This window comes from Macaca thibetana, chromosome 7, assembly GCF_024542745.1.
Source record: "Macaca thibetana thibetana isolate TM-01 chromosome 7, ASM2454274v1, whole genome shotgun sequence".
In the NCBI taxonomy this organism is placed as follows: Eukaryota; Metazoa; Chordata; class Mammalia; order Primates; family Cercopithecidae; genus Macaca; species Macaca thibetana.
This window is the reverse complement of record NC_065584.1, coordinates 148,950,650-148,973,900: the sequence shown is the minus strand read 5'-3', so window position 1 is coordinate 148,973,900 and position 23,251 is coordinate 148,950,650. Positions and strand designations below refer to the sequence as shown.

General features: G+C 40.2%; 2 protein-coding genes across 5 annotated transcripts in view; one reads left to right on the top strand and one right to left on the bottom strand.

Moving 5' to 3' along the window:
- Positions 1-23,251, top strand: part of PPIB (peptidylprolyl isomerase B) — a 445,571-nt gene that overhangs the window by 22,229 nt on the left and 400,091 nt on the right. The window lies entirely within an intron of this gene.
- Positions 1-23,251, bottom strand: part of ZNF609 (zinc finger protein 609) — a 241,570-nt gene that overhangs the window by 169,738 nt on the left and 48,581 nt on the right. The gene's annotated exons all lie outside the window — the stretch shown is intronic.

The window sequence follows — 23,251 nt, the reverse complement described above, 5'->3', positions numbered from 1 at the left end:
CAAGAGACAAGCAGGAGATAATCTCTTAAAGAACCTTTGTGATGTACTAGATGTGAGCAGTGAGGGAAAGGTATCAAGGATGACTCACAAGTTTCTAGTTTGGGTGACTGGGTAGAAGTATTCCCACTACTAAAATTGAGAAAGTACTAGAGAAAGGAATGGAGACAGGAGGACTTTAGGGACAAATTATGACTTTTCTTTGAACTTTGTGAATTTGAAGTACATTTGGGACAAGTAAGCAAGGAAATCTGTTAGGCAACTGGAAATCATGGTCAAATTTAGGAAAGATGTCAGGGCAGGGAATGGATATTTGGGAGTCACTGCTATACCTACAGTAGTTTGAAATAATAATTGTGTAAGAGACTGACACATAGGTAGTACTCATGCTATCTTACGTGTATGGCTGGTCTTAACACTGAGAATATACTGAACTCTGAAAATAAGCAGGGCTGTAACATGTCCCCACAAATCAACATATGCCCAACACCTCCATCTTTACAGAAAAAAAAGAAAAGAAAAGTGTTGGGAATGGAGTGTAACTGATATCTGAGGACAACGACTCAGACAGCCGTTAGTCTTTTAACCCTGCATCCTCAAAATACCTGGTAAACTAGATGATCAATAAATATGTGATGAACAGAAAGCATGAATGAAGGAAGCACAAAGAATTAAACAGAATTTCCAATGTTACTCAGCTTAAGTAGGGGAATGGACACTAGAAGCTAGGTGCTCTCAATCTTGTGTGCTTTACATTCCAGAGGTTTCTCTAAGCCTCCTTCCTCACTTATCCCTCAATAATTAACTTGTTCTGAAAAATATCAACATACTTTAAAATCTCAAACTACAGTATAAATGTTCAAAATCTCATATTGGGCTGGGTATGGTGCCTTATGCCTATAATCCCAGCACTTTGGGATTGCCGAGGTGGGAAGATCATTTGAGCCCAAGAGTTTGAGACTAGACTGGCAACATAGTGAAACCCTGTGTCTACAAAAACAAAACAAAACAAAAATAGCCACATGTGGTGGCATGTGTCTGTAGTCCCAGCTACTTGCAAGGCTGAGGTAGGAGGATTGCTTGAGCCTGGGAGGTCAAGGCTACAGTGGACTGTGATTATGCCATTGCAGTAAGCTGTGAATGACAGGGCAAGACCCCATCTCTAAGAAAAAAAAAATCCCATATTGATAAAAGTCATCTATAAAAAAGTCCACAGTTAATTAACATCATATTTAATAATTAAGACTGAAAGTTACTCCTTAAAATCAGTGAAGAAGTTAAGGATATCTGCTCTTGCCACTTCTATTCAACATTGTACTGGAGGTTATAGTTAGAAAAATTAGGCAAGAAATAAAGAAAAAAGACATCGAGATTGTAAGAAAGAAGTAAAATGATCTCAATGTGCAGATAACATGATCTCATACATAGAAAATCCTAAGGAATGCACAAAAATCATATCAGAGTCAACAAATGAATTCCACAAGGTTGTAAGATACAAGATCAGTATAGACAAAACAATAGTATTTCTGTACTCTAGCAATGAATAATCCAAATATGAAATCGAGAAAACAATTCCATTTACAATAACAACTAAAAAAATAAAATCCTGAGGAATAAATTTAACAAAAGAAGTGCAAGATTTTGGTATACAACCCCTAAATTTGACTGGCTTAAAAAAAAAAAAAAAAAGAAAAGAAAAAGCAGGGTTGAGCACGGTAGCTCATGCTTGTAATCCCTGCACTTTGGGAGGCCAAAGCAGGCGGATCACTTGAGGCCAGGAGTTCGAAATCAGCCTGGCCAACATGGTGAAACCCGATATCTACTAAAAATTCAAAAAATTAGCTGGGCGTAGTGGCACGCACCTGTAGTCCCAGTTATTCGGGAAGCTGAAACAGGAGAATTGCTTGAAACTGGTGGGTGGAGGCTGCAGTGAGCCAAGCCAAGATTGTGCCACTGTACCCCTGCCTGGGGGACAGAGTAAGACTCTGCCTCAAAAAACAAACAAACAAAAAAAAAAAGTGCAAGATTTATACACTGAAACTACAAAACATCATTGATGGAAATTAAAGAAGTTCTAAAAAAATTGAAAGACATCTCATGTTCATGGATTGGAAGATTTTATATTGTTAAGATTGCAGAACTCTCCAAACTGACAGATTCAATGCAATCTCCATCAAAATTCTAGCCTGCTTCTTGCAGAAATTGACAAGCTGATCCTAAAATTCATATGGAAATGCAAAGGACTCAGAATAGCCAAAACAATCTCAAAAAGAAGAATAAAGCTGAAAGACTCACAATTCTCAACACTTACTACAAAGATGAGTAACCAAGATTATAATACTGCCATAAGGATAGACATGTTGATCAATGGAACAAAACTAAGAGTCTAGACAAAAGCCCATACATTTATGGTCAATTAACTTTCAATAAGGATGTCAAGAAAATCCAATGCAGGGTAAGAATAGTCTTTTCAATAATTGGTGCTAGGAAAACTGCATATCTACGTGTAAAAGAATGAAGCTGGATCCCTACTTCACACCATATAGAAAAAATAACTCAAAATGGATCAAAGACCTAAATGTAAGAGCTATAACCATAAAAATCTTAGAAGACACTAATATCCGGAGTATATTCTTACAAAGACAACCTAATTAAAATATCGACAAAGAATCAGGTATCTTCAAAGGAGATATACAAGCACATAAGCACATGAAAAGATGCTCTGAATCATTAGTTATTAAAGAAATGTAAGTCAAAACCACAATGAGATACCACTTTACACCCACCAGGATGGCTATTAAACAAATGAACAGTAACAAGTATTGTTGAGAGTATGGGGAAATTGGAATCCTTGTACATTGCTAGTGGGAATGTAAAATGGCACAGCCATTTACATTCTGGCAAACAGTTTGCCAGCTCTAAACAAAGTTAAACAGAGTTACCATATAACCCAGCAATTCTATCCCTAGGTATATAATGAAAAAAACTGAAGACATACGTCCACACAAAAACTTGTATATGAATGTTCATAGCAGCATTATCCATAACAGTCAAAATAAGGAAAAAAACCAAATATCCATCACCTGATGGATAAACAAATGTGGTATATCTACATAATGGAATATTATTCAACCATAAAGAGGAATGGAGTACTGCTGATACATGCTACAAAATGGATTATGCTAAATGAAAGGAGTCAGACACAAAAGGCCACTTTTTTTTTTTTTTTTTTTGAGATGGAGTCTCGCTCTGTCGCCCAGTCTGGAGTGCAATGACGCAATCTTGCCTCATTGCAACCTCCACCTCGCGGGTTCAAGCAATTCTCCTGCCTCAGCCTCCCAAGTAGCTGGGACTATAGGCAAGTGTCACCATGCCCGGCTAATTTTTGTATTTTTAGTAGAGACAGGATTTCACTATGTTGGTCAGGCTGGTCTCGAACTCCTGACTTCATGATCTGCCCACCTCAGCCTCCCAAAGTGCTGGGATTACAGGCGTGAGCCATTGTACCCAGCCAAAGGCCACAGATTATATGACTCCATTTACATGAAATTTCTAGAGAGACAGAAGTAGACTGCCAGGGGCTGAGGAAAATGAAGAATGAGGGTGACTGCTGATGGGTACAGGATTTCTTTCTGAGGAAATAAAAATATTCGGGAATGCGTGATGTGATGGTTACACAGTTTGTGAATATAGTATAAACCACTGAATTGTATACTAAAAAAAAAAAGAAAATATGATTTCTCAATTTTTTAAAAAAACTGTATGAGGGAAAAACAAAAACAAAAACAAAAAAAACCATATAACCTGTCTAGCTAACCTCTCACAAAAAATTTTCCAGTTATCAGTTGTTAAATGGGTTCTGGAAACACTACTTTTTAAAATAATAACCAGGAAAAGGCAAGAACATTAAAGCCATCTGATAAACATGCAAAAAACTGAAATTCTACCCACGCTTAGGCCATCAGCCATCATTTCTCAATCTTCCATTCACATGAAATTTAAGTTTATAACATAGAAGATTTTCTTTTCTTTTTTTTTTTTTTGAGACGGAGTCTTGCTCTGTTGCCCAGGCTGGAGTGCAATGGTGTGATCTCTGCTCACTTCAATCTCTGCCTCCCAGGTTCAAGCGATCCTCTCACCTCAGTCTCCCAAGTAGCTGGGATTACAAGTGTGCATCACCATAACTGGCTAATTTTATATTTTTAGAGACAGGGTTTCACCATGTTGGCCAGGCTGGTTTCAAATTCCTCACCTTAAGTGATCCTCCTGCCTCAGCCTCCCAAAGTGCTGGGATTACAGATTTGAGCCACTGTGCCCAGCCTATAACACAGAAGATTTTCAAAGATTTTCCCAGATTTCCTGAAATTCTTATGTCAGGCTCTTGGTAAAAGCCTACTATTAGGCAGTCAATCCTGATCTGATTTCTTTTTTTTTTTTTTTTTTTTTTTTTCTTTTTTTTTTGAGACGGAGTCTCCCTCTGTCGCCCAGGCTGGAGTGCAGTGGCGCGATCTCGGCTCACTGCAAGCTCCGCCTCCCGGGTTCACGCCATTCTCCTGGCTCAGCCTCCTGAGTAGCTGGGACTACAGGCGCCCGCCACCTCGCCCGGCTAATTTTTTGTATTTTTTAGTAGAGACGGGGTTTCACCGTGGTCTCGATCTCCTGACCTTGTGATCCGCCCACCTCGGCCTCCCAAAGTGCTGGGATTACAGGCGTGAGCCACCGCGCCCGGCCTGATCTGATTTCTTCAAACCAAAGTGCTGACACCAGTTCCAAAGAGTAGTCTCAGAGCTGCTAGCATAATTACTTTAATTGGAAGCTCTTTCTCTCCAGTTATGCAAGGAGTGTTTAGCTTTTTATAACTTATCTCAAACCAATTTTTGAGGTAAGTTTTGAGCAGGTCAACATTAAGTCTTTAAAAATTGTAAAACTACTCTCCCCCTACATACTCACCACCATCAGTTTAAAAAAACCAAACACCCAGACTTCTGAAGACAATCACAAATGAAGATAAAAAATTGGTTTGAGATAAGTTATAAAAAGCTAAACACAGAAGAAAATAAAATCTATAATAATTCGTCATAGTATAGAATGTATACTTTTAGAGAATATAAATTAAAATATACCCTGCTAACATTTCTCCCCATTTCTGTCCTGTCAAAAGATCATTAAGGGTATGGTATGTTAAAGAAGATTTCTTTTGGAAATGCCTATACCTGATATTGTAAATGTCAAAGAGTACTCTTAGACAATAGGCCGAAAGTACTGTATTCCTGCCTCATTTTAACATTTAAAAGGAACAATAAATAAATCCAAAATACATTTCTCTATTGCACCAAAATTTCCTTTTTTTTTTTTAAACCACAAATGTATTAAAAGTTAAATCTAAACATCTATGTAAACATCGAATAGACAAAAGGTCTAGGCTGTTCAACATAGAAATCCATATAGAAAATTACACATAAAAAAGATGGGTTTGTTTTTGTGCAACTTCCTTAACTAAAATGTTACTCCAGCAGAGGAAAAGAAAACATGATAGTCCTTTTCTTTTTATACAACTAGAAATCTCATAAGCTTATGTATTGAGCAAGCTTATCAACAAAAGCAAATTATGTTAACTGATATCACAAACACCTCTTTCCAAAGAGAAGAAAGCAGGTCAACATTAAGTCTTTAAAAATTGTAAAACTACTCTCCCCCTACATACTCACCACCATCAGTTTAAAAAAACAAACACCCAGACTTCTGAAGACAATCACAAATGGAGATAAAAAATTGGTTTGAGACAAGTTATAAAAAGCTAAACACAGAAGATGAGTTTCATAGTCCAGCGTGAGATCACATCAATTGTAAGAAAATCTAGCAAAGCAGGGCCAAACCAGGTCAGATCTCTAATGGAAAAATTAAAGATGCTTAAAGGGACAGGGTTGAGATTCATGAGGTATAGATCATGCCCAAGCCAGTCCTGAACCAATAATCTCAGCCAGTTCCACAACATTAAAGAAATTCTTCTCTTAAGAATCTGGTAGAATGAAGTACAATTTTTATGTTCTTCCTTTTACTTTTCTGCATTTTCCAAATACTTTACAATAAAGCACTTATAGATTTCAATGCCAGAATGCTGAAACCTCGTTAGTAGAAAATAATCTCAAAGACACATAAAACCAAGTGGACAGGTTGCTGTAAACTCACAAGATCAAGGCATTCTCACTTGCCAAGTAGACAGTTTGCCCTGGGGGCATTAGAGATAACAATGCTTGCACTTTGCCCAATCTTCTCTCTGACAAAATAGGCTTTTGTCTCAAGTCACCAGATGCCTCAGCATTAGTTAGCCAAGTGCCAGGGCCCCAGAGCCTAGATAACACAGCTGGAGCTTGGTACTCCTATACGGAGATTAAGAAACAATCTCCAGCCCACAACTCTATTAAGCAAACTTTGACAGCTGCCAGGGCCAGTAAAGAATAATGAAGGGACAGGGATCCAGTGGCACAGTTGCACCTCTTTCCCACACCAATACTCCTCTTCCCATTTTCCTCAGATGGCTCACTCTGCTGCCAACTCCAGGTCTTACTGGTCTCCTTAGCCACTAGGGCTGTCCATTTTAAAAAACCACACTGGCAATGATGGGCTTTTAGTAAAACTCAAACACTTCAAAATAAATTGAGGGTTCCCTGCTTAGGGTATTTTCATAAAAGTTATGAGCCTTGCTTCTACCTAAATTTCTCCTGGCTATCGTCTTGGCAGCAGAATATTAATAGGCTGTCTTAAAAGAGTTGTAAAACACTCAGTATCCAATCATTTCCTGTACCTTGAAATGTTAACACTAAGGGAAGGACAGGGAGGAAAAAATATGGAAAGGAAAAAAAATCCTCCTCTCAGGGAAATGCCTACACCCCAGAGACTAAGTCCAAGATCCCTCCCTACTGCATTTTCAGCCACACAAAAGCCAAAGCCAAGAACAAGCCTCCATTTACACAGGCTTCCACTGGAGCCAGGATGAGAGACTTTGTTGGCACATGCCAGCTCTTGTTTATGAGCTGGTTACCACCTCAAAGGCTGCTTGGCCCAAGGTCTGCCCTCTCTTTACAGGATCTTTCAAACTTCAAAAAGGGATCTTTTCTTGGACTCCTCTCAAGACATGGACGTGGGTTACTTAACCTGTTGCTTCCAGCTTGGGTGCTATCCAAAGACTTCTCTGGGAGTAGTCAACATTATCTAATATGGAACAACTTTCTACCCACCTTTACAAAGTAAAGAAGAACGGAAAGATTTTATATTAAAAGTAAAAGCAAACACTTTCAGAAATAACTTCAGTGGCCATCAGGTAAAGATAGCAGCTGAAGCGACCAAAACCAGGTGAGCCTCTCCTTTGCTGTCACAGTGTAGCAGAGAAGGTGGGAAGAAAGATAATAAAAGAATCTCTTCTGCTGGGCGCGGTGGCTCAAGCCTGTAATCCCAGCACTTTGGGAGCCCGAGACAGGCGGATCACGAGGTCAGGAGATCGAGACCATCCTGGCTAACACGGTGAAACCCCGTCTCTACTACAAAAATACAAAAAAACCAGCTGGGCGAGGTGGCGGGCGCCTGTAGTCCCAGCTACTCAGGAGGCTGAGGCAGGAGAATGGCGTGAACCCGGGAGGCGGAGCTTGCAGTGAGCTGAGATTCCACTGCACTCCAGCCTGGGCCACAGAGCGAGACTCTCTCTCAAGAAAAAAACCAACAAACAAAAAAGAATCTCTTCGGCTGGTAATTTAATTCTGTCCCGTACCCAGAGCTTATTTCTGAAATCTTGAAATGGAAATTTCCCTTGGTTGAATTCCATATCCTAATAGCTAGGAATTGAAGAGACATTTGGAAGTCAGTCTCTCAGGCTACTTTTTGCTGTCTTCCCATTCTATGGTGAACTCTTTTTTCCCTTAATTTCACCTCACCTATTAGAGATTTGGGGAGAATACCAGAACGCGTGGGGAAAAAAAATTAGCCAAAAATTTAAGAAAATGTGAATAAAAAAATAAAAAGAAAAATAGAGATTTGGGGAAAATAAAAACTGAGACACAGGTTAGGGAGTCTAGCTAACTGCCTTTGGTTTTCTACCTTCTATGGAAACAACATTCACAACAGAAAACTACCTATATCATATATGTACAATTCTGCATTTTCACAAACTGAACACACAGTCATATAAATAGCATCCACAACAATAATATTTTAGCAAATAGTGCTCAAACAAAAACTTTGCCCTCCAGGGGATATGTGGCAGTGTCTGGGGACATTTTTGGTTGTCTTACCTTGGAGCGAATACGGTAAAGATATGGATGCTGTGAAACATCCTACAATAAACTGGACAACCCCAACAACAAGGAATTACCCTAGCCCCAAATGTCAATAGTGTTGTTGTTGAAAAATCCTGGTTACAGCAACCCAGAAACCTTCCTGTACTGCTTCTCCAGAAAGGACTTTTGCCACAAAAATGCAAGACTCCTTTTGCTCTGGCAGCAAAACTTCTGTAACATACTGCCATGAGGAGGTGGTACAGAGCATAAATGATCACAGATGAAACTACTCACCTGCCTGGAAAAACAAGAGAGGCTGCAAGGAGAAAGGAAAATAGAACAAACATTTGTTGCTGACCTATAACTATTATACTATAACCTCCATATACTGTGCATTTACAGTATACTTTTAGATCTTTTAAATTAAAACCATATAAAATCTAAGGAAAATGAGATACGGAGAGGTAATTTGCAGAAGATCCTATATATATTAAATGGCAGTCAGTGCTGGGATTCAAACATAGGCCTGATTACAATGTCTATGCTTTCATTTTAATACTATTAGAAGTTGAGAGTTTAAGTAACTGAAAATTAGGTCAAAAAAGAAAAAAGGAAAACTAAAAAAGTTGAGAGTAATGATGCCAGGCAGGGAAAATATGGCAAGTGGTTAAAATAAAAAGCAATGCTTTCATTGTTCGTAAGTGGCATGAGAAAGGAACTTTTCCTTAAAGTGTGCCTCAATCCAATAAAACCAATTCTAACTACAAAACCAAGCAAATCCTATAACCTCTTTCAGTGGATTTTAAAATGTCTGTATAGACATATGTTCGCAGTTGTGGGTTTTGTATTCTCTCTGGGACACAAGGAAGCAGTTCCTAATATGCCATCGAAGGTAGCTACCTTCTTAGCGTTCCTCAGTGACCCATAATGAGCCCCCTTCATTCAACACAGACACATTCTTCCTGGGTAAGTGCACTCACTTCTGTGGCATCAATTACCATTTATGTGTTCACATTAATAACTCTTAAATCTTTAGATTTCCAGGTCTCTCTCACATATCCAGTCCTCAAGAGACATTTCTACTTGGTTGTTCATTCATTCAACTCCCTCTTCCAAATTAACTACCATTCATCCTTCAGATATTTACTCAAACTTCTTAATGGATATTTTCCCTGACCCAGCTCCCCCCGCCCCCAAAGAATGGGTCAGTTCCTAATTATAGGCTCTCAGCACCCTGTAACTTTCACTTTTATAATTTTAATATTGTATAATGATAGATGTGCATGATTGTTTGATTCCATTCTATCTCCCCTACTAAACCGTATGCCCTAGAAAGAGCAGGATCAAATCTATTTTGCTTACCATTATTATCCCCAGCACAGGCAGCGCAAGCACCTCAAAACATGTCCAAAGTTAAACTCATTATCATTCCCTGCAAACTTGTCCCTTTTCAGTGTTCCCTCCTATCAGTAAGTAGTTCCATGAACAACTTGGTTCATGTCCAAAATCTGGACATGACTCTTGACTTCTCCTTCAATCTCTTCCCAACAAGGTATCAATTACCAAGATACTATCAATTGAACTTCTATTCTCTCAAATCTACCCACTTTCCTATTAATACTATTCTGGTCCAGCTGTCTGCCAATCTTAATAGGTCTATGCTAACTATGCTAACAGGTTCTTAACTGCCTCCAATCTTGCTCTCCAATCCCCTCTGCAGATGATATGAAGAGAAATTCTTTAAAAACTCAAAAATCAATCACTGTAATCTAAAAAGTCTAACAATACTTTTCGGCAGATGTTAGGATGAAATCCAAATCCTTTAACAAGGCTTTTTTTTTTTTTTTTTTTTTTTTGAGACGGAGTCTCGCTCTGTCGCCCAGGCTGAAGTGCAGTGGCCGCATCTCAGCTCACTGCAAGCTCCGCCTCCCGGGTCTACGCCATTCTCCTGCCTCAGCCTCCCGAGTAGCTGGGACTACAGGCGCCCACCACCTCACCCGGCTAGTTTTTTGTATTTTTTAGTAGAGACGGGGTTTCACCATATTAGCCAGGCTGGTCTCAATCTCCTGACCTTGTGATCCGCCCGTCTCGGCCTCCCAAAGTGCTGGGATTACAGGCTTGAGCCACCGCGCCCGGCGGAACAAGGCTTTTAAGGCCTTCTACCATCTGACCCCATAGCACTCCAGCCTCATCTTACCATTGTATTCCTCCTCCTCTAGTCATAGTGCACTTCTTCCAGTTCTTCTCATGCCCCAAGATTAGTCTTACCACTGAGCCCTTGATTATGCTATTCTCTCACCTGGCACAAGCCTTTTGCCCTCTCTCTATCACCTGTCTAATTCTACCTTATTCCTTTGGGTCTCTATTTAACTATCAGAGAGGTTAGAGATCTCTGTCACCTCTTTTGATCAGAGATCTTCCTTGATCCTACATTATACTCTGGCCACCACTGCTATGTGTACCCACAATACCCTATGTTATCATTACTCATCAGAGTTTGTTATAATACCCAATTTATCTGTCTCCCCCATTAGAATATAAACTCCAGTAACCTGGCATGATGGCTCACACTTGTAATCCCAGCACTTTGGGAGGCCATGGTGGGTGGATCACTTGAGCCCAGGGGTTCAAAATCAGCCTGGGCAATATGGTGAAACCCTGTCTCTACAAAAAAATACAAAAACTGGCCAGGTGTGGTGGCACGCGCCTGTAGTCCTAAATACTTGGGAGGTTGAGTTGGGAGGATCACTTGAGCCCAGGAGGCAGAGGTTATAGTGGGCCAAGAATGTCCCACTGTACTCCAGCCTGGGTGACAGAGTGTCTAAATATATATATATATGTATGTATTTTTTAAAAATGTATGTATCATATATATATACACACACTCCACAGAGCAGAGACCACATTCATTTCATTCAACTTCTGGTTTTTTTAAGATGGGGTCTTGCTATGTTGTCCAGGCTGGATTTGAACTCCCGGGCTCACAGGAACCTCCCAACTCAGCCTTCCAAGTAGCTGGAACTACAGGTGCGAGCCACCATGCCTGGCTTCAACTCTTTATCCTAAGTGCCAGCACACTGCATAGCACATGGTAGTTATTTAATAATTATTTGTTGGATGAACTAAATGAGAATCCATAAACTTGAACAGCTTGACTAGGACAGCCCTCCAACCTGTAAGTCCAGAAAAACATTAATTTTGTTATAAAGCATCCCATATAGGATCTGTTGAATCATAGGGAATTTTGTTTTGTTTTGTTTGAGACAGAATCTCCCTCTGTCGCCTAGGCTGGAATGCAGTGGCATGATCTCGGCCCACTGCAGCCTGCACTTCCCAGGTTCAAGTGATTCTTCTGCCTCAGACTCCTGAGAAGCTGGGACCACAGGCACGCACCACCACACCCACCTAATTTTTGTATTTTTTAGTAGAGATGGATTTTCACCATGTTGACCAGGCTGGTCTTGAACTCCTGACCTCAGGTGATCCACCTCCTCGGCCTCCCAAAGTGCTGGGATTACAGCACTTTGGGAGGCCGAGGTGCCCAGCCCAGAGGTAATTTTAAAATCAGCTAATGCTATATTATTAAAGCAAGAAGTTTAAAACTCCCAATTAAATAAGGAAGAGCCAAACAAACATTATCAAGTAAAAGGTTTCCAGAGTAAGGGTTAAAGAGAGAAGAAATTGATATAGTATAAGGGACTGCTGGAACCTGGTGAAAATTTTTAAAATCAGAATCATCCTGCGAGTTGACAAACTAAGATTGGACTTACTGTTTGGTAGCCTGATTAATTCTGGAAATGGTTCTGAAAGATATAGAAACACGTAAGCAAGATAAATGCAATTATAAGGAACCATCCCTAAGATAAGATCAATACAAGATTAACACAAATATATATATTCTTAATGAATGCCCAGTATATAGTGGCACCGCAATAAAATCTAAGTTTTCCTTAAAAGTATTCTTTGGGTGGGCATGGTGGCTCACACCTGTAATCCAGCATTTTGGAGGATTGAGGCAGGAGGGTCACTTGAGTTCAGGAGTTTGAGACCAGCCTGGACAACATGGTGAAACCCCATCTCTACCAAAAATACAAAAATGTGCTGGGTGTGGGTGGTGGCGCGTGCTTGTCATCCCAAATACTTGGGAGGCTGTGGCAGGAGAATCTCTTGAACTCAGGAGGCGGGATTGCGCCACTGCACTCCAGCCTGGGCAACAGAGTGAGACTCCGTCTCAAAACAAAACAAAACACAAACAAACAAATAAAACCCCGCCTCTATGAGGTTCCTGCTTAATTCAGCAAGACTGAATAAACAAAAAACAAATACAAATAAATTTTTAAAACTAAGAAATATACTCCATGGGGGCAGGGGAATGGAAGAGATTAAAGTAGGACCGGCCTGGCCCTCTTCTGCTTCAGGTTATTAGATGTAAAACAGGAAGGAGGGTGAAATATGACTAAGGAATAAGAACAATGAGAGATCTGAAAATTTTAGTTAAATATGAAAATGTCATTGGGGTTTTATTTTCCAACTATCTTCCCAGAATTTTCTCTGGCCTGAATGCCACTTCAGGTTGGTAATTTACTATGAACTACAGATAGCCCTACCTAACTTGGTTTCTAAACAAGTCGATCTTTTCTTCTGTGACATGAGGACATTTACCTGCTTAGTTCTTTTTTTTGTTTTTTTTTTTGAGACAGAATTTCACTCTTGTTGCCCAAGCTGGAGTACAATGGCGGGATCTCAGCTCACTGTAACCCTTGCCTCCCAGGTTCAAGCAATTCTCCTGCCTAGGCCTCCAGAGTAGCTGGGATTACATGTGTGTGCCACTACGACTGGTTAATTTGTTGTATTTTTAGTAGAAATGGGATTTCACCATGTTAGCTAGGCTGGTCTCGAACTCTTGACCTCAGGTTATTCGCCTGCCTTGGCCTCCCAAACTGCTGGAATTACAGGCGTGAGCCACCACGCCGGGCCTTACCTGCTTAGTTCTGAGGAGGTGATTAGACGGTTCAGAGGGGACATTATTTTAAGCCTTTAAGTCTCCTCTATCCTACCCCTCCCCCCTTTAAAAAGAAGATCCATTTCACAAAGGCTGAGGGGCAAACACTAAGACTTTCCCAAATCAATAAGCTTAAATTTCCATTTCTGGGAGCTTTGCCCTGGCCAAACTGCTTCCCAGGGAGAGGCGCATTGTGCTTTTCTTTTTCCCAAGTGATACTATATTGGCCTACACCCAGAGTCATTTTTACTCAGCTTTTCAACATGAAAACTTCTGTTTGGCCAGTCCTCCAGGGCAACTGCAATGCCTTGTCCAAGAGATGCCACCAGTCCATGCCTAAAAGCACCAAGCCTTCAAATAAGGTATACTATTTATAGCAGTGTCATCTCTAGGCAGTAACAGCAATTTTGAACTATGGGTAAAACATCTCACCATCAAAAAAAAAAAAACAAAAACAAACTCACCGTCAAAGGCAGTACAGTAGTTTTTCAAGATACAGACAATGCTATACCCAGACTATAATGAATATCCAAGGTAGAACATACGAAAATGACTGATTTTTCCTGGTTATTTTTATTTGAGAAGAAAGGAGGAGCCCTTCCTAAATCTGCATAACTAAATATAATTCCATTTGCTTAAGACAAGACCAACAACAAATGTAAAATGTTATTTCAGAAATAAAAACAACAAAAAATTAAAGCAGGATAAAAAAAAAAGAAAGGCTGGGTGCAGTGGTTCACACCTGTAATCCCAGAACTTTGGGAGGCCGAGGTGGGAGGATCACTTGAACCCAGGAGTTCGAGGCCAGCCTGGCCAATACGGTGAAACCCATCACTACAAAAAATACAAAAATTAGCCAGGTGTGGTGGTACACGCTTGTAATCCTAGCTACTGGGGTGGCTAAGGCAGGAGAATCACTTGAACCCAGGAGGAGGTGGTTGCAGTGAATCCAGATCACACCACTACACTCTAGCCTGGGACAACAGAGTGCGACTCCGTCTCAAAAAAAAAAAGAAAAAACCAAGTATGGTTTAAGCTGGGTTCAGTAGTGCAGGCCTATAGTTCCAGTTACTCATGAGGCAGAGGTGGGAGAATTGCTTCAGCCCAGGAGTTCAAGTCCAACTTGGGCAATGTAGTGAGACCCAGTCTCTTAAAAAAAAAAAAAAAAAAAAAAAAAAGGGCCGGGCGCGGTGGCTCAAGCCTGTAATCCCAGCACTGTGGGAGGCCGAGGCGGGTGGATCACGAGGTCAGGAGATTGAGACTATCCTGGCTAACATGGTGAAACCCCGTCTCTACTAAAAATGCAAAAAAACTAGCCGGGCGTGGTGGCGGGCGCCTGTAGTCTCAGCTACTTGGGAGGCTGAGGCGGGAGAATGGCATGAACCCGGGAGGCGGAGCTTGCAGTGAGCCGAGATCACGCCACTGCACTCCAGCCTGGGAGACACAGCGAGACTCCGTCTCAAAAAAAAAAAAAAAAAAAAAAAAAAAAAAAAAAAAAAAAGGGCATAGTTTAGGTAGAATCTAAAGGTGAAAGTGAGAAAAGGCTAGAAGGTGAAAGGTATACCTCAAAGGACCTACCAAAAGGCAATGGGCCTAAGAAAGCGAAACTAGGCTCAGAAATATTTATGTTGGTAAGAGGAGAACAGCTCTGCCTACATGATAGTTCTGTTCAATTCAAGGGTAAGACCTGAGGTTACCATATAGAAATAAAGGGAAGGAATTTGTGGGCACTGTGAGGAACATGAAGGTTGGGACTGGAATGTAAATACTACAATAATCATTACATTAAGCTATATTCACTCCATGGACCCAAAGCTTCCACTACATAGAGAAGCTGGATCCTAAGATCTGCTCTATTGTCATAAAATACCTTTGTATACTAAATGGATAATATTTAACATTATAAAATCAACTATATGTAACTGGCAAAAAAAGAAAGGAAGGAACAAAAACCAATTTGAATGGTTTGGGCCTTATAGCTGTTCTGCTTGAGTATATGCTCTGGAGGAAGCCAGAGATAGGAGATTTGAACTGGTGGTTTTTTTTTTTTTTTTTTTTTTTTTGGGGTCTTGCTCTTGCCCAGGCTGGAGTGCAGTGGCATGATCATGGTTCACTGCAGCCTCAACCTCCCAGGCTCAAGTGATCCTCCTGCCTCAGCCTCCCAAATAGCTGGGACCATAGGCGTGTATCACCACACCCAGTTAATTTTTTAGTTTTTTGTACAGACGGGGCCTCCCTATGTTTCTCAGGCTGGTTTTGAACTTCTGAGCTCAAGCAATCCTCCCACCTTGGCCTCTGAAATGCTGGGATTACAGGTGTAAGCCACCATGCCCAGCCAACTGGCTGTTCCTTAAATCTGGTTTCCACTCCCATGTGCCTCTCATAATACAAGCATTTTACTAGGCTTAGGGTGATTCTAGTATTTATAAATACGTATTTTTCATTAATATAGTCTAGCTCTCACACAAGTCAGCTCTTATGTGGGGACCTCAGCTGAAGAAATAATGGCTTGTCTCAATGCTAAAGAAAAAACTGATTGTGTTCAATTCATGGAGCCTGTATGTCAATCTTCAAGAAATCATCCTAAGAAATTCTGCAGGTAATTTCTGACTGAGTGCCTCACATCTTGACTTTAGAACCTAATCCTTGTAAGAGATGGGAAAGGACAGGAGAGATACTAGAAGCCAACAAAAATGAAAGAATTTCTCAGTCTCTTTCTGAAATTGTAATAAGCAATCAGCTTGTTTGATTTCAAATCCCTACATTCTCAATCCAAGCACATATGTACAAGCAAAATGAAAAATGCCTTATGGCATATTTTATTTAAAACAGACACTCTACCAGATGTTTAAGAATCTGCATAGTGATGAAATTAAGATCTAGTCTAATATGGTGTATATAAATGTGTAGTCACTTTGTATGATGAGTTTTTCCCCACATTTGCCAATTTTTTTTTCCTCCTACTCACAGTGGTATATGAATTTGAGATACTCCAAAACCTAAAAAAAAACCATCTAAAGTACAGATTAATACAAATTCTGAGAACATAGGTAATGCATGTACCAGTACTAAAAACCATACTTAAACTTCTAAATTTTTATATTAAATTATTTATTATTTAAATTTTATGAGAATTTAAGGTTATGTAATTATTATTTTGGCTGAAGTATGACATACCACAATGTTTTCTAGTATGAGTTTGCTATGCTTATTACCTGGATAAGGAAATAATCTGCACACCAAACCCATGTGATACACAATTTATCCATCTAACAAACCTGCAACATGTATCCCTAAACCTAAAGGTTTTTTTAAAAAAGTATGTGTTTACTGCACAATTAGGTATGTGTTCATCTCTGATAACAATTAGCATTCTAATTACTCTTCTTCGGGCATAAGACTTAAAATCTCAGCAAGGAAATACTTTATACCCCAAAACATTAATGCTCTTTTCGATTTCAAAGAAATTGTATTTATTAAAAAAAAACAACAACAACAAAGAACTAAGATATAAGGGACTTGCTCTATTTCTGTGACGCAATATTTCCTCTTCCTAAAACAGCATGTTTACTCTGTTTCTTTTTTTTTTTTTTTTTTGAGACGGAGTCTTGCTGTGTCACCCAGGCTGGAGTGCAGTGGCCGGATCTCAGCTCACTGCAAGCTCCTCCTCTCGGGTTCACGCCATTCTCCTGCCTCAGCCTCCCGAGTAGCTGGGACTACAGGCACCCGCCACTTCGCCTGGCTAGTTTTTTGTATTTTTTAGTAGAGACGGGGTTTCACCGTGTTAGCCAGGATGGTCTCGATTTCCTGACCTCGTGATCCGCCTGTCTCGGCCTCCCAAAGTGCTGGGATTACAGGCTTGAGCCACCGCGCCCGGCCAAGCATGTTTACTTTGAATGCATCCAGAAGCAGACTCAGGAATAAGGTCTTTTTTGTATTGCTACATTATTTTTTTTTTCGAATGTCATGAATTTCCAGAAAATTAGGAACACCTATTACCCAATATAAGCACAGAAATACATTTACAAACCAATGAGAAAAGGGACTGGTTTTGGATTAGCCATAAATTTTAATTATCCAAATCTGTCTCCTGCCCCTTTCTAATCTACATAGAAAAAAAGCACAAATAGCCTATATGTGGCAAATACATCTACTCATAAGAATTTTGCTTAAATTTGCCTTAAAAATTCTGAAACAATAATTTAAAACTGAATTAGTAACACAGATATGGATGCTCTACCTTAAAGGCTGTCAGAAATTCAATAATTAATTATCCTAATTAAGGTGATAATGAGAAATCAGGTTCATTATAGTTGAATTCCAAAATGCCTGACCCCAACATAAGCATCCTGTAGACTGAGCAATGAAAAAGAGTCGTTTTCACATGATAGTGATTTTTAACTACGAGGAACATTACACGCACCTGTTGAACTTAAAAAATAAAAATTAAAAAAATAAGCGGGGTACGGTGGCTCATGCCTGTAATCCCAGAACTTTGGGAGGCTGAGGCGGGTGTATCACGAGGTCAGGAGATCAAAACCATCCTGGCCAACATGGTGAAATCCTGTCTCTACTAAAAATACAAAAATTAGCTGGGCGTAGTGGAGTGTGCCTGTAATCCCAGCTACTTGGGAGGCTGAGGCAGGAGAATCGCTTGAAACCAGGAGGCAGAGGTTGCAGTGAGCTAAGATTGCGCCACTGCACTCCAGCCTGGCATCAGAGAGAGACTCCGGATTTAAAAAAAAAAAAAAAAAAAAAAGTACAGGCTTGGAGTCTCCAGCCCCAAAGATTTTATCCAATAGGACACTTAAACTTTGTAAAAGCTCCAGAAGTGACTCTGATATGCACCCTAAGCTAAAATGTCTCACAACCAAGAAACTCTGCAACCTGAATGTTAATTTCTATAACAGCATGCTGATGTGGTTGATCTAAGTATGATGACTATGTATACCTCCTTTCTTTTTCTTTTTTTTTTTTTTGTGACAGAGTTTCACTCTTGGTGCCCAGGCTGGAATGCAGTGGCCTGTTCTCAGCTCACTGCACCCTCCTCCTTCCAGGTTCAAGCAATTCTCCTGCCTCAATCTCCCGAGTAGCTGGGATTACAGGCACACTCCACCACTCCACCATGCCTGGCTAAGTTTTTGTATTTTTAGTAGAGATGGAGTTTCACCGTGTTGGCCAGGCTGGTTTCAAACTCCTGACCTCAGATGATCCACCTTCCCCAGCCTCCCAAAGTGCTGGAATTACAGGCGTGAGCCACCATGCCCAGTCTCTATACCTCCTTTCTACAACACTCTGTTATTTTTCACTAAGGTTTGATTCAGTGCAGAGCTAAGTATCTGACTTCTGAAGAAACAAAAAAGAAAAAAAAAGGGACACATAAGCCAGGAAATATCTACTCTGAGCTGGGTGAGTTAGGTACCAGTTTATAAAAACTTTTTACAGTTAAGGAACCAAAAACAAACAAACAAACAAAAACAAAAAAAAATCAATCAATGCTGTGTGGAAACCTGTAAAATAAAATAATAAAAGATAAAAATAAAAATAAAAAAGAACTCATTACCAAATGAAAACAGACCCCAAGAAAGGATTTAATGCCCAGGTCTGGCTCATCAAAACATAATCTAGTATTTGCCACCAGGGCTGTAACCCAGCAGTCTTAAATTTAAAAAGCAATTAGAGTATTTCACAGGTGCACAAATTGTATGTCCCAATGAACAACAAACACTTCAGGGTAAAAACTGACCACCTCAAAACATCTAAAAACTGTCTTTTTTATTTCCTCACAAAAAAGTAGTAGCCTCCTTTTAAGCACAGGACATACATTCAAAAACGCCCAGCAGATGTCTGAAATGGCAGATATTATCGAACCCTACATACACACTAGGTTTTTTTCTTTACATACGTACCCGTAATAAAATTTAATTTATAAATTAGACACAGTAAGAGCAGATGTGAGCAGTAAGACACAGGTTGTGAGCATGGTGGCTCACACCGTAATCCCAGCACTTTGGGAGGCTGAGGCAGGGGAATCACTTGAGCCCAGGAGTTTCAGACTAGTCTGGACAACTAGCAAGATCCCAACTGTATAAAAAATTTAAAAATTAGCCCGACGTGGTGATATATGCCTGCAGCCCCTGCTACTTGGAAGGCTGAGGCAGGAAGATCACTTGAGCCCAGGAGTTTGAGGCTGCAGTGAGCTGTGATCGTACTACTGCACTCTAGCCTAGGCAACAGAGGGAGACCCTGTCTGTTAAAAAACAAACAAACAAACAAACAAACAAAACTAAAACTAAAAAACAAATTATAACAATGTGTTGTAATGAAAGTTATGTCAATATGGTGTCTTTTTCTTTCTCTCTATCAAAACACTGTTCTGTACTCACCCTCTTTGTGATGATGTGAGATGATAAAATGCCTACATGATGAGATGAAATGGGGTGAATAGTGTTTAAAACTTAGTGATTTATTTATCTCTGGAATTTTCCATTTAATATTTTCACATGTTGGTTGACTGAGGGTAAGTGAAATCACAGAGAGCAAAAACAAGGATAAGTGGGGGACTACAGTACCTCAATCCTCATTCTTCTCTTGACTGTTCTGGCTACCTCAGCTAATCCCTTCAAAAGGCTAAAGTCTGTACCTTACAAGGATTAGCAGAGAGAGGAAAGAAACTTCCTATACGAAAACAATCATGTTATCTTCATTTCAATCTTTAGGAAAATAATTCAGAAGAAGCTGGTTATATCCAAAGAAACTGACCTTAATGGAGAATAAACAAAAGCCATGGTTCTCAACCTGAGATCAGCCCTCTGCCAAAAGAAGTCCAACAAACACTTCCAAACTGACCAAACAACAAAACCCCAAACTTCAATGCCTCTAAATGCTCTGAATCAATCTCTCCCTCAAGCCTTCTTGGAAATCAGTAGGAGATGGAATATTAGCTATCATAAATTCATTATTTTCCAAAGCCTTCAGAGGATTAATTCTTCAAAGTCTCTAAGGATATCCTTTCTCCTTAATTTCACAATGATCTCACACCTCAAAGCTAAGAACAGTAATATCAGCAACAACTAACATTTATTGGTTACTTACTATAATGCTAGGCACTGTGCTGTGTGCTTAACATCTTTTTATCTCATTTAATCCTCACAATAACCCTATGAAGTCAGTACTATTATTTACTTTCTCCATTGAGACGAGAAAAGTGGGTCTTTTTAAAATATCTTTTCTGCTCTTCTGCTCTCAAAGTCCCAAACCCTTAGATATTCATTCCAATTTTAGGTTCCTGTCAGTTTGTCCACAAAGAGTTAAAGATATATACGGATATCACTCAAAGAAGAGAAAAAAATCATACCTACTGCCCAGTGTTACATTTTACCCTTTCAAGTTTTTGGAAATTTCAATTTCACTATTAAGAGGGACGGGTGCTCTACAATAGTAGATATCAAACTTTAGTGTGTATCACAATCAACAGGACCGCTAATGTTAAAATGCAAGTTGTTGGGTCTCAGCTGAGCAGAGTGGCTCACGCCTGTAACCCCAACACTTTGGGAGGCCAAGGCAGGAGGATCGCTTGAGATTAGGGGTTCAAGACCAGCCTGGACAACATAGTGAGACCCCATCTCTAAAAAAATTTTTAAATTAGCTGGGTGTGATGGCACACACTTGTAGTCCCAGCTACTGGGGAGGTAGGAAGTGAGGTAGGAGAATCACTTGAGCATGGGAGGTTGAGGCTGCAGTGAGCCTTGATTGCGCCACTGTATTCCAGCCTGGGCAACAAAGTAAGACCCTGTTTCAAAAGAAAAAAAAAATTGCTGGGTCTCAAGTCTAGAGTTTCTAACTTTAGGGCCTGGGAAGAGGTCTGAGATCCAAATTTTTATCAAATTCTCAGATGCTGCTGATACAGGGCCCATTAATTTATATGAAGGGAAAAGGAAGTAATCCCCTCTCACCTTAGCTATCACCTCATGTGAAGACACTTCTCTACAGAGTACTTTCAACAAGACAGACACTTAGGGTTTAAAATACCTCCAGGGTCTGAAAGCTTAAAGATTTCTTTCTTTTTCTTCCCCACTTCACACCAAGGCTTCAATGGCACTACTAACATGAAAGTACATGAAATCCAGAAAAAGAAAAATTAAGGACAGAATGTTTGTAAACTTTGCTAAGAACTTCTTACCGCTCACATTTTACCTTAGCCTGAAGTCTTTCCTTTAGGCCTCCTTGAGCAACAGATGCCAAAAGAAAAGTAGATTCCTTTGTAATACCAACCCCCAAAACAAGGATGGGCTCTTAAAATATAACAGAGCTTTGCCCTATGAACAGAAAATCTCAAAATGCTCCAAATTCCTCCTTAGTTCACCTTAGCTATCACAAAGGTCTCTCTTTTATCACACTACCCTTCATCTCCAAAGAGCCATTGCTGTTACCCAGGACTGACCCAAAGCCTACACTTTCTTAGGCAGCTTAAATATTGATTATGTCAATGTCATCTAGGATGAATGACTTTAGGGAATAGGATTTGTTAAAAATGTCTCCTTGGTCAGCCAGGAAAGGTTCTTCTGTGGGTGCTCTGAACCATGACTAAACTGTACTGAGAGAAATATATTTTAAAATATTAATATGGTCTGGCACCTTCCTGATGCTAATGGTTCCAGGCCCACCCCAATGGCACAACTGGGAAATTAATTGAAGAGAAAAGCCATCTTCCCTCTGCTCTCTACTTTCAGATGCTCCTCCTCCACAGCTTTGCCATGCACAGACTCATTCTATACATATACACAGAGATAGGACATGTTCATACACACAAATAACTCTCCACAGGAACTGAAAATCAAAGCCTAACCCCATGGTTTTTAAGTGAGCAAGTCCAATTTCCTTCTTTGTAGCTCTTGACACATGCTGGCTGGGAGCCGTCTGGAGTTTTTCTGCCTTGTCCCTGCACCAGAAGGCTCTGCACTGCAGGTCAGGGGATGATAAGGAAATGAACAGTGTAATTTCCAAGGCCTCTGAACACAGCCCTGTCAGCAGCTCTGGAGGCGGGTTACTCAAGCATGGCTTGAAGAGTGAAAACCACAGAGAGAGGGCTCAGACAGCCAGCAGTGGCAGGATCTCAGCTGTGTATGTTACTGCCACCTCCAGCCTGAAAGCCCAAGCCCTGCTGCCTCCCTGGATGAGCTCTGCTGGTAAAAGCTCTTATACCCAAATGGCAAAAATATAAGTTCACACTGGGGGAGGAAGATTAAGGGCTAAGACTTAGATTTTTTTCCACACACTCTTGTGTAGAAACAAAAACACTTAGTGCTACTCCTGTGTCCGTGAGATTGCATATGCCGGCAAAACTACAGTAACATCCATCCAACATACCCAAACCCACATCAGGGATATGGCCAGAAAGGAAGCTCGATTCATATCGAAGTCTGAAATTCAACATATGAAGTCTGAAATTCAACAGGCCACTTCAATATACCCTAGGCTAATTTTTGGTCTTCCCCCTACCTCCAACTATAAATATCAGGGGCTTTAGAACACATCACCACCATGAAAATTTCCCCACCTAGATTTTGAACTTCTTCAGACCATAGTGCTAAAAATCTTAGCTAACATGTTTATCTGTTCATACTGGGATTCCTGTAAAGTGGAATGTTGTTGTATTTCAGTACATTATTGCCTAAAACAGACTAAAACCACTTTCCACTCAAACTGTATTTTTCTTTTTTCTAATATTTATTGAATGCTTCCCAAGTGCCAGGCACTAAGTGTCTTATATGAATTAGCTAACTTAATCTAAAGACAAATTTAATAAGGTCGGGTGTGGCGGCTCACACCTATAATCTCAGCACTTTGGGAGGCCAAGGTGGGTGGATCACTTGAGCCCAGGAACTCGAGACCAGCCTGGCCAACACAGTGAAACCCTGTCTCTACTAAAAATACAAAAATTAGCCAGGCGTGGTGGTGCATGCCTGTAATCCCAGCTACT